Below are 11,124 nucleotides of genomic sequence, written 5' to 3'. Positions count from 1 at the left end.
ATTGTCCTGTTGTGGTGCTTAAGATAAGCACTGGACTGCTAAACTCAAGGCCAGCAGTTCAAACCCACTTGGCATGCCTCAGAAACTCCATATAGGTTGATATGAGTCGAAACTAACTCAATGCTACTTAACCAAAACAATATTGGAAGCCCATGAGCTTTTTATTTTATTTTTCATTGTCATATCAGTTGACCTAGCCTGGCAATATGAAATGCACAAGGGCCAAAGGTTAAACCAGTAAGTAAATCTGCTGACTTCTGTAAGTTGGTACATTAGCCAGTGAGTTCTATACCAGTGCTGGCCACTAGTAATAGAACATGAGCCACTTAAGTAATTTTAAGTTTTCTAGTAGCCGCATTTTAGACAGTAAAAGGGATTTGTTGCTTGTTGTAGGAAAAGCACTTGACCATAAGATTAATTTGAACTGCAAGGTCAGTGGTTCAGACTCATCAGCTGCTCTTCAGAAACCCTATACGGGGTTGCTGTGAGTCAGAACTGACTCAACGGCACTTATCAACCACAAGAAGTAGCTGCATTTGAGAAAGTAAAAGGGATTTTGTTTTTGAGGTAAAAGGATAGGTGAGATAAATTCCATAGCATGTCATTTGGCCACTATCCAAATTCTTGTCACTTCCATTGTAATCAATAGAATATTGTCTAGGTCAGGAAGTCCAGATGTTCTAACAGCAGGTAAACACATCTTGTTCTCATCCACCGGGGCAGTCAGGTGGAACTTTAATCTGTTTCATCATATGAGAAAATAACACTGTGAACAACAAAATGAAATAAAACACTCAGCTCAGTTGCATTTTTTTCTCTCTTCTCTGCGCAAGATGGAGCAAATGGTATAGAGTTATCGTGATAGGAGCTCTTTAAAAAGCAGTAATGGCATTCAGAATATTCCAGAATAGTGTTCCAGGAAATTGTCAGTACATTTGGTATCAGTCAACTGACAGTGCATGATGCTAAAAATATTTCCCAGGCTTTATAGCAATTGGACTTTGTACCAAGTAACTACATTCAGTAAATACTTATGGATTTGAGTTTTGTTTTGATGTTGGTTGGCAGGCTTCTAGAAACTAAAACATAAATCACTAAAAATGGTGTACAAACCCCAAACCAAATCCACTGCTATCGAGTCAGTTCTGACTCATAGCAACACTATGTAGGGTTTCTGAGACAGTAAATCTTACTGGAGTTGACAGCTTCATCTTTCTTCTATGGCTGGTGGATTTGAACTGTTGACCTTGTGGTTAACAATCCAGTGCTTATTCTATAGCACCACCTACACAAGAATGGTTTGCATATCCAAATAATTAGCAATATATTGATGCTTGATGTGAACTATGTAAGAGAAAGTCATCTATGGAAAGACCAACATTTATCCCCAACACAAAATGCTTTTTACATCTTCTTGTTCTGGCAAACATAAGCATACATGTACTATCTATATAGACAGATACATAAAACACAGGCATAAAAATTTATGGTGTGTTCACATCTTCCTTAAATATATACGTGTCCTTGGAAAAGAGCGTTGTCCTCATTTTACAGAGTGCAGACATTTACTGAGCACTTGCTGTATTACAGTTGCAATGCTAAATACTTAAATGATATCAACAGTATTATATAATACACATTACCATATTACAAATGAAAACACCGAGAGTCATAGAGGTGCATTCATGTTCTCAATGTCCAAGCAAATATGTCTAGATTCCAGAACAGGTAAGGAGACTCCAGGGCCCCTGGAATTCTTCCTGCAGCCATGTAACTACGCATAGATGAGAAACACCCAGGCACTAAAGGCATACCACAGTTCTACATTAACACTGAGGGTTCTTTTTTTTGTTGTACATTTTGGATAAATTCTATTTCATTTCTTCACTAGATAATAGAAAATCAACTGGAGAATTTCAAGAAACAGGAAACAAAAAGTCAGAGAAACTATACAATCTTTAACCCAAAGCAGCTTGTTGGAAAGCTAGAATCTAGTTAATGAATAGAAAGTCATGACAGTAAAGAATGAGTTAACTTTTACTGAACACTCACTATGGGTCATGGAGCCTTTGTGGCATAGTGGATTAACTGTTGGCCTGCTAACCTCAAGGTTGGTGGTTCACACCCAACCTTTCTCCATAGAAGAAAGAAGAGGCTGTCTGTTTGCACAAAGATTTACAGTCTCACAAATGCTAGGTAGTGCTTCTGAGTCAGAATCAACTTGATGGTAGTGAGTTGTTTGTTTGTTTGACTACATGTCAAACTTAGTGTTCAATATTTAATATGCACCATTTACATTCATTTAATCCTCATAACAATCATTAAAGCATTATAATCATCCACATTTTAGAGATGAAGAAACTGTAGCACAGAGAGTTCAAGTAGATTTCCCAAGCTCACATAACTATTGTTGTTAGTATTAGTGTTGGGCTGAGACAGTAAAAATTCCAGGTGTGATCATTCAGTGTTCTCTCTCCTTTCTGTGGGAATTATGGAAGCTACGTCTTCCAGGCAGTGCTGCTACAGGTTGACAGGAATTCTGACAGCCTATATCCTCCAGTTAGGGTATAGAGAACAATCTCTGACACATGTTAGATATTTAGCATCATAAAGAAGTGAAGCTTTATTGTATATGTTACTGGGAATTTGAGGTTCTTTTGTTATTGCACCATAAACAAGCGCCCAGAAAGATACCCCAAAGCCAGTCCAGTGGTGTCCATTACGATTCATAGTGATCCTATGTTGTTATTGTTGAGTGCCGTTGAGTTGGTTGTGACCCATAGCAAACCTGTATTGGCTTTCTTAGGAGCAGCAGTGAGCTTGAACCACCAAGCTTGTGGTTTAAATGACTCTGCAGTTCAGAGCATTAACCCACAGTGCCACAGATCCTATGCTCAACCAGATAGTGATGAATACAGTCTTTACTAAATTACTTAGAGGTTATTTTACCAATCTGCTTTACTCTATATGATGCCACACCACAAAGAAAGCCTATAAAAAATACATCTAAAACAGGAATAAACTCAAATATGAACTTTAGGACTGTTCTCTTTGTTCTTCTAAAGATCTCAATTCCTACCACAGCTATGTCTTCTTCACTTTCAACAAGCAAAGTTATGTTCCTCCATTCTTGATGCCACATTCTTGTTCATATAGTCCAACTGCTCATATTATTGGCCTAGCATACAGAATGAATAAGTGTGGTGAAAGTATACAGCCCTGGCACATACCTCTTCTGATTTTAAACCAGGCAGTATCTCTTGTTCTGTTGCAACAACTGCCTCTTTTTCTATGTACAGGTTCCACATGATTGCAATTCCCATTCTTTGCAATGTTATCTATAGTTTGTTATGATCCACACAGCCTTTGCATAATCAATCAATAAAACACAACTAAGCATCTTTCTGGTATTTTATACTTGAACCAAGATCCATCTTACATCAGTAATGATATTCTCTCATTTCATATCCTCTTCTGGATTTAGTTTGAATTCCTAGCTGCTTCCTGTTGATGTACTACTACAACCATTTTTAAATTATCTTCATAAACATTTTACTACATGTGATACTAATGATGTTGTTCAATAATTTACACATTCTGTTGGGTCACATTTCTTTGAAATAGGTACAAATATTGATCTCTTTCAATCAGTTTGTCAAGTAAGCTATCATTTAAACTCCTTGGCATAGACTAGTGAGTACTTCTAGCACTGTAATAATTTGTTAGAACATTTCAATTGGTATTCTGTCAGCTCCAAGAGCCTTGTTTTCCACCCAGTCTTCAGTGTAGCTTGGACTTCCTCCTTCAATATCATTGGTTCTTGATCATATACTACCTCCTGAAATGGTTGAATATCATCCACTTCTACCTGGTACAGTGACTCTGAGTATTCCTTCCATCTTCTTTTAATGCTTTCTGCATCATTCAATATTTTGTCCATTTGTTGTGGTGTTAGGTGCCATCAAGTTGGTTCCAACTCATAGCAAACCTATGCCTTTACATTGAGATGCAACCCATATTGAAATCCATAGAATTCTTTAATTTTGCAAGTTGGAACTTGAATTTTTCTTCAGTACGTTGAGCTTGAGCAATGCTTTTGGTTTTCTGACTGCAGATCTCTGTGTATTTCATTATTTTAATTTGCCTTCTTGAGCTGACCTTTGAAATCTTCTGTTCAATACTTTTAATTCATACCTTTTTCCATTTTCTTTAGCTACTCCATATTCAAGAGTAAAGTTCAGAATCTCTTCTGATATCCATTTTGGTCTTTTCTATCTTTTTAATGACCTTTTGCCTTCTTCATATATGATGTTCTTGATGTCATTCCATGACTCATCTAGTATTTCGTCATTAGTGTTCAATTTGTTCTTGAGATTGTCTCTAAATTCACGTGGTATGTACTCAAAGTCATATTTTAGATCTTGCAGATTTTCTGTAATCTTCTACAGCTTTAGCCTGAACTTTCATGTGAGCAACACAATGAGACCCTGGCCTTGTTTAGGCTGATGTGATCGAGCTTCTCTGTTGTCTTTCTCCAGGGCTCTGGAAATGTAGGAAGCTGTACACTGGGCTACTAGCCATAAGGTCAGCAGTTCAGGTCCGTCAGCAGTTCCACGGGAGAAAGGTCAGCCTTTTCACACCTGTGAAGAGTTAGAGTTTTAGAAACCCTATACAGGGTTGCTAGGAGTTGTAACCTACATGACAGCACACAATTACTACCACCACCATCATCTCTTTTGACGGGTGAAATCAATTTGATTTCTGTGTATTCCATCTGGTTATGTCTATGTGTGCAGTCACTGTTTATGTTGTTGATAGAAAGTTTTTGCAAGGAAGAAATCACAGGTAGTAATCTTGCAAAATTCTATCATTTGATCTCCAGCATCATTCCTATCACCAAGACCATATTTTCCAATGATGAATCCCTCCTCTTTTTTTTCAACTTCACATTCCAATCACCAGTAATTATCAATGTATCTTGATTGCATGTTTGATCAATTTCAGATTGAAGGAGTTGTTGGTAGTGTTGTTGTTAGGTGCCATTGAGTCATTTCTGATTCATAGTGACCCTGTATAGGATTTCTGTGGAGATGCTATTGTGGTTTGCAGTTCAATGCTTTTCCTAAAGCATTGCCCTTGTGGTTTGCAGTTCAATGCTTTTCCTAAAGCATTATACCAGGACTCTGAAGACGTTGAGTTCTTTTATTTCATCATCACTGGCTTTCGTGGTTACTGTGTAGTTTGAATACTAATTGTATTAACTGGTCTTTCTTGTAGATGTATAGATATAATCCTTTCACAGACAGCATTGTATTTCAAGATCTTGAAGTGTTCTTTTTGATGGTGAATGTGACACCATTCTGTACTTCGTCATTCCTGGGATAGTTAATTATGATATTTTCTGATACAAAATTGTTAATAACTGTCCACTTCAGCTAATGTCACTTCATTTTTTGATGTTCTCAATTCTTCTAGATTAATACTTTGTGCATTACACTTTCTAATTATCAATGGGTGTTTGTAGGGTGTTTCTTCTCATTTTGTGTTGTGTTCTAGTAGAAAATGAAGGTCCCAAGAACTTTGATAATTCCAAGTCACTAAGGTGAACTTGGAATTCTGGTGTAGTGCTGTGGACTAATGCACTGGACTTCAAAGTTGGTTTCAATGGCAAGGTCAATGGTTCAAGCTTACTAGCTACTTCTCAGAAACCCTGCATAGGGTTGCTATCAGTTGGAACCAACTTGACAACACACTTAACAACAACAACAACAAAAAGTCAACTTAGTCCTGGTGTGGTACTGTAGGATAAGCAGTGGATCACAATGTCACTTTGAACCACAAGGTGAATAGTTCAAACCCATTAGGGACTCCTTGGAAATGCTATACAGGGTTGCTATGAGTGGGAACCAACTCAATGGTCCTTAATAACAAACAGCAACAAAGGCCAACTTTAGTTTGAGGAGGCAGCTCTTCCTCAGTTGTATTTCGATTGCTTCCAACCTGAGGGTATCATTACTGGCACTATATCAGACAATGTCACTGCTATTCATAAAGTTTTCAGGAACTAATCCCCCAGAAATGTACTGCCTATTCCTTTTTCCTAGTCTGTTCTTAGTCTGTAAGCTCTGCAGAAATCTGTCTATGACTCTGCTGGTATCTGAAGCATCAATGGCATAGCTTCCAGCATCATAGCAACATGCAAATCCTCACTGTATAACAAACTGACAGGTGTGTGAGCATCTTCAACGTTTTACTGGTTTATTCTCGATTGGTTCCCAGAGCAATTTTTTAAGTTGGCCAGTTAAGCATTTCTATCCTTATTTTAGACAAAAGGAGAGTAAGACAGAGAGTTAAACACTGAGTGACTTGTCTATAGTTATATGATGTGACAGAATTATGACTCATAGCTCAACTTTTTATAATAACATGGAATTAAAATAATTCTATTTTGGGTGACTCCAGAGTTTATTTTTAGTACAGTAAAAGGTAGTGATTTCAGAAGCACAATGTAGCAAAGACTACTAGCTGTCCCTGACAGTCATTCTTCCTTTTTTCTCCCATAGAAACAGAATTTTAACCAGGGCACATCTGCCCAAAATAAAGAAGAAATACTCCACCTTCCTTGCAGCTAGGAATGGTATTTTTTTGAAATGTGTGACAACTTTGTATTTGGCAAGTGGCATTTGTTCCTTCTTATTTTTCACCCTTCCCTCCATCCTGCTTATTTTAGGATGGCTATATGATCTTGGACTAAGAAGACAAGGGAAACATACTAGAGATGGTAGAACACTGACCTGGAAGACATCTGCGATGCCAAAGACCTTCCAGAGCAGGGTAGGTTTTCACCTTCAGACTGTTTAACTTTAGAATTTTATGTGAGAGAGAAAATGAACTTTTATCCTGTTTTGTTGTTGTTAAGTGCCATCGAGTTGGGTCCGACCCATAGCGACCCTGTACAGGGTTTCCGAGGGTGTAAATCTTTAGGGAGTAGAAAGCCTCATCTTTCTCCCGCGGAGCGGCTGGTAGTTTCGAACCGCTGACCTTAAGGTTCGCAGCCCGATTAGTAACCACTATGCTACCAGAGCTCCTTTTAGGTAGCTATTATTTTGGGTCTCCATTACTTGCAGTTGAATAAGTATAACAGATACATACAGTCAAAACTATTATCTCAGGGCAGAGGCCCAATTTTTAGGCCAAGTGCTTAGAAGAACTACCTAAGGGTCCTTGAAAGGCAGGGGATGTATTTGGTACCTGGAGTTGACTGAGATGGAATCCTGACTCTAAGATCTGTGAAATGTCAAAACGGGGGAAATGGCCTTTAAAAGATAGAGATGTGATACATCTTTGATGGAGAATATTCTAGTTAGGCTAATATACATGTGACATGAGAGGTTTTCTTTCCTCATTTCCTTCATTCCTTTTCCTCCTCAATCCTGGTGAAAATAAGCCTTTTAAGTATTATAGATGGTGTGATGCTATCAGTGACAAGCAAGGAATATTTAGCTTAAATGGGATGACTCTGAAAAGCCCAATCTATAATAATGGAGATGCCAGAAAGGCTATCAAGAGACTTGATTTAGGAGAGCACAGGGAAACTAGTGGAGAATTGGTAGAGAACGGAAGCTAGAGTGAAATCAAAGAGAGAGGACTTCCAAATGTTCAGTAGAGGCTGACTCTATTGATCAACAGTGATCAGGAAAATAGAGGATTTAAAATTTGTCTGCTAACTTCAAGGTCAGCAGTTCGAAACTACCATCTGTTCCACAGGAGAAAGATGAGGCTTTCTGCTCCTGTAAAGATCTATAGCCTCAGATACCCTATACAGAGTCACTCTGAGTTGGAACCGACTCCATGGCACACGACCACCACCACCATCTATGAGTATCACTGAAAGACCTACAGTTGTTGTTCAGTGTAGTCAAACTGCTTCAAACTCAATGACCCCGTGTAGGGTTTCTGAGCTTATAAATATTTGCAGGAGCAGAAAGCCTCATTTTTCACCTAAGAAACAGCTGGTGGGCATACACCAGTGACTAATGTTTATCCTACAGAGCTGTAATGCTATTTTAAACAATGGATTGTATTCATTTACCTTTAAAATCTGCATCTTGCTGTGGGTCATAAATCATTCTAATGGATTGGATTGTATTCTCCAAAACTATGTGTCATCTTGAGTGGGCCATGATTCTCAGTGATTTGGCAGTTATGTAATCATGTAATCATCCCCTACGATGTGATTAGTCAATTGGTTTTAAGGGGTTTAGAGTGGGATGCAATACTTTTGCTTAGGTCACAGCTCTGATCCAATGTACAGGGCACATGCCTTTTACCTTCTAAGAAATAAAAGGAGAAAGATGTAAGCAAAGGAGAAGGGACCTTAGTACCACCAAGAAAGATGAGTCAGAAATGGAGCTTGATGTTTGGATCCTGGGTCCTTGTGCTGAAAACCTAGATCCAGGGGAAGACTGATGCCAAGACACATAGCTATCTCCAAAAAATGTCGAGACTATAGATCTTAAAAAGAGAAAAGTAACTTCCCTCAGAATTGAGAGAGAGAGAAAGCCTTCTCTAAGAGCTGGTGCAGAATTTGGATTCTAGTCTCTTAAACTGTGAGAGACAGATTCACGTTTGTTAAAGGCATCCACTTGTGCTATTTCTATTATAGCAGCAGAACTATAACATAGTGGGTACTGATTGGGCTGCTAACCTCAAGATCAGCAGTTTGAAACTGCCAGCTGTTCTGCAGGAGAAAGATGAGGCTTTCTGCTCTTGTAAAGATTTATAGCCTTGGAAACGCTGTTTAGGGTTGCTATGAGTTGGAACGGACTCCATGGCACATAACTACCGATACCACCAACTAAATCAAACTCTTGCATGTAAAATGAACATATTTGTGGAGGTGTGGCCTGTCAGATTACCTGGAAGAAAAATGGCATGTTAGCAAATGAAGCTCTTGAGGAAGGTTATGAGATGGCCTGCTAATCTTACGGTCAGCAGTTCTAAACTACCAGTGGTTCTATGGCAGAAAGATGAGGCTTTCTGCACTCACAAAGATTGACAGCCTCAGAAATCCTATACAAGGTCACTATGAGATGGAATGGACTCTATAGCACGTGTAACCACAGCCACCACCAGATTTAAAGTCTCCCAAGGGAGAAGAACTATTGTTTAATGTGAGAAATTTGCTCCTGGAAGATAAATAAAGAAAATAGGAGCTGTTTTTTGGGTGGGGTCCAGTGATGAAATGTAGCATAAAGATAGGAGAAGAGAATTCTCCCACCTTAACAGGGAAGCCAGCACTCCTCTCTTTCCCACTTTGGTAGTTTCCAGAAACATCTTGGCAAGAACTTTGGCATTCATATGCCTGGCATCATCTAGATTGCATATATAGTGAGATCCAGAACAGAAGAAAACATGGGAAACTTTATGCTAAGAACGCAATTAGTTGACCAGTTTGTGGGAATATTAGGCATTTCTTGGTATTTGACTGTGTGGATCTTGACAAATTATGGTCAGCATTGCAAACAATAAGCATTCAATACACTTAATTGTGTTTGTGAGGAACCTGTACATAGACCAAGATGCACTCCTTTCAAATACTGAATGGTTTAAAATCAGGAAAGGTGTATGCTAGGGTTATATCCTTACACCATACTTATTCAATGTGTATGCTGAGCAAATAATTTGAGAAGCTGGATTATGGGGAAAAAAGTGTGGCATCAGGATTCCAGGAAGACTCATAAACAACTTGCGATATGCAGATAATGCAGCCTTGATGCTGGAAGTGAAGAGTACTTAAAATACTAATGAAGATCAAAGGTTATAGCTGTTAGTATGAATTGCACCTCATTGTAAAGAAAACAAAAATCCTCATGACTGGACTAATAAGTAACATCATGATAAATGGACAAAATTTTGAAGTCTTCATTATGCTTGGATCCAACATCAACACTCATGGAAGCAGCAGTCAAGAAACGAAATGATGTATTACATTAGGAAAATCTGCTGCAAAATGCTTCTTTAAAGAGTTAAAAGCAAAGATGTCAATTTGAGGACTAATGTGAGTCTGACGCAAGCCAGAGTATTTTCAATAGTCTCATATACATGTGAAAGTTGGACAATGAGTAAGGAAAACACAAGAATTGATGCATTTGAATTGTGGTGTTGGAAAAGAATATTAAAGGTACCATGGATTGCCAGAGGATCAAACAAGAAGTACAGCCAGATTGCCCTTAGAAGTCAGGATAGCGAGACTTTATCTCTCACATTTTGGACATGTTAAGGTAGTACAGAAATGGTTGCAAACATACATTGACAGAAAACTTCCAGAGGTTCAAGCTGGATTCAGAAGAGGACGTGGAATGAGGGATATCATTGCTGATGTCCGATGGATCTTGGCTGAAAGTGGAGAATATCAGCAAGATGTTTACCTGTGCTTTATTGACTATGCAAAGGCTTTTGATTGTGTGGATCATGACAAGCTATGGACAACATTGCAAAGTATGAGTATTCCGGAACACTTAATTGTGCTCATGAGGAATCTGTACATGGACCAAGAAACAGTTGTTCAAACAGAAAATGGGAACACTGAATGGTTTAAAATTAACAAAGGTGTGTGACAGGGTTGCATGCTTTCACCATACTTATTCAATCTGTATGCTGAGCAAATAATCTGAGAAGCTGGGTTCTATGAAGAAAAATGTTGCATCAGGATTGGAGGAAGACTCATTAACAACCTGCGATATGCAGATGGTACAACCATGCCTGTTGAAAGTGAAGAGGACTTAAAATATTTACTGATGAAAATCAAAGGGCACAGTCTTTGGTATGGATTACATCTCAATGTCAAGAAAACAAAAATCCTCACCACTGGACCAATAAACAACATTCTTGTCAATGGAGCAAAGATTGAAGTTGTCAAGGACTTCATTCTTCTTGGATCAACTATCAATACTCATGGAAGCAGCAGTCAAGAAATCAAACAACGTATTGCATTAGGCAAATGTGCTGTACAAGCCCTTTTTAAAGTGATGAAGAGCAAAGATGTCAGCTTGAGGACTAAGGTGCGCTTGACCCAAGCCATGGTATTTTCAATAACCGCATATGCAAGTGAAAGCCGGACAG

The sequence above is a fragment of the Chrysochloris asiatica genome, unplaced genomic scaffold, assembly GCF_000296735.1.
Source record: "Chrysochloris asiatica unplaced genomic scaffold, ChrAsi1.0 scaffold00072, whole genome shotgun sequence".
Taxonomy (NCBI): domain Eukaryota; kingdom Metazoa; phylum Chordata; class Mammalia; order Afrosoricida; family Chrysochloridae; genus Chrysochloris; species Chrysochloris asiatica.
This window is presented reverse-complemented; position numbering follows the sequence as displayed.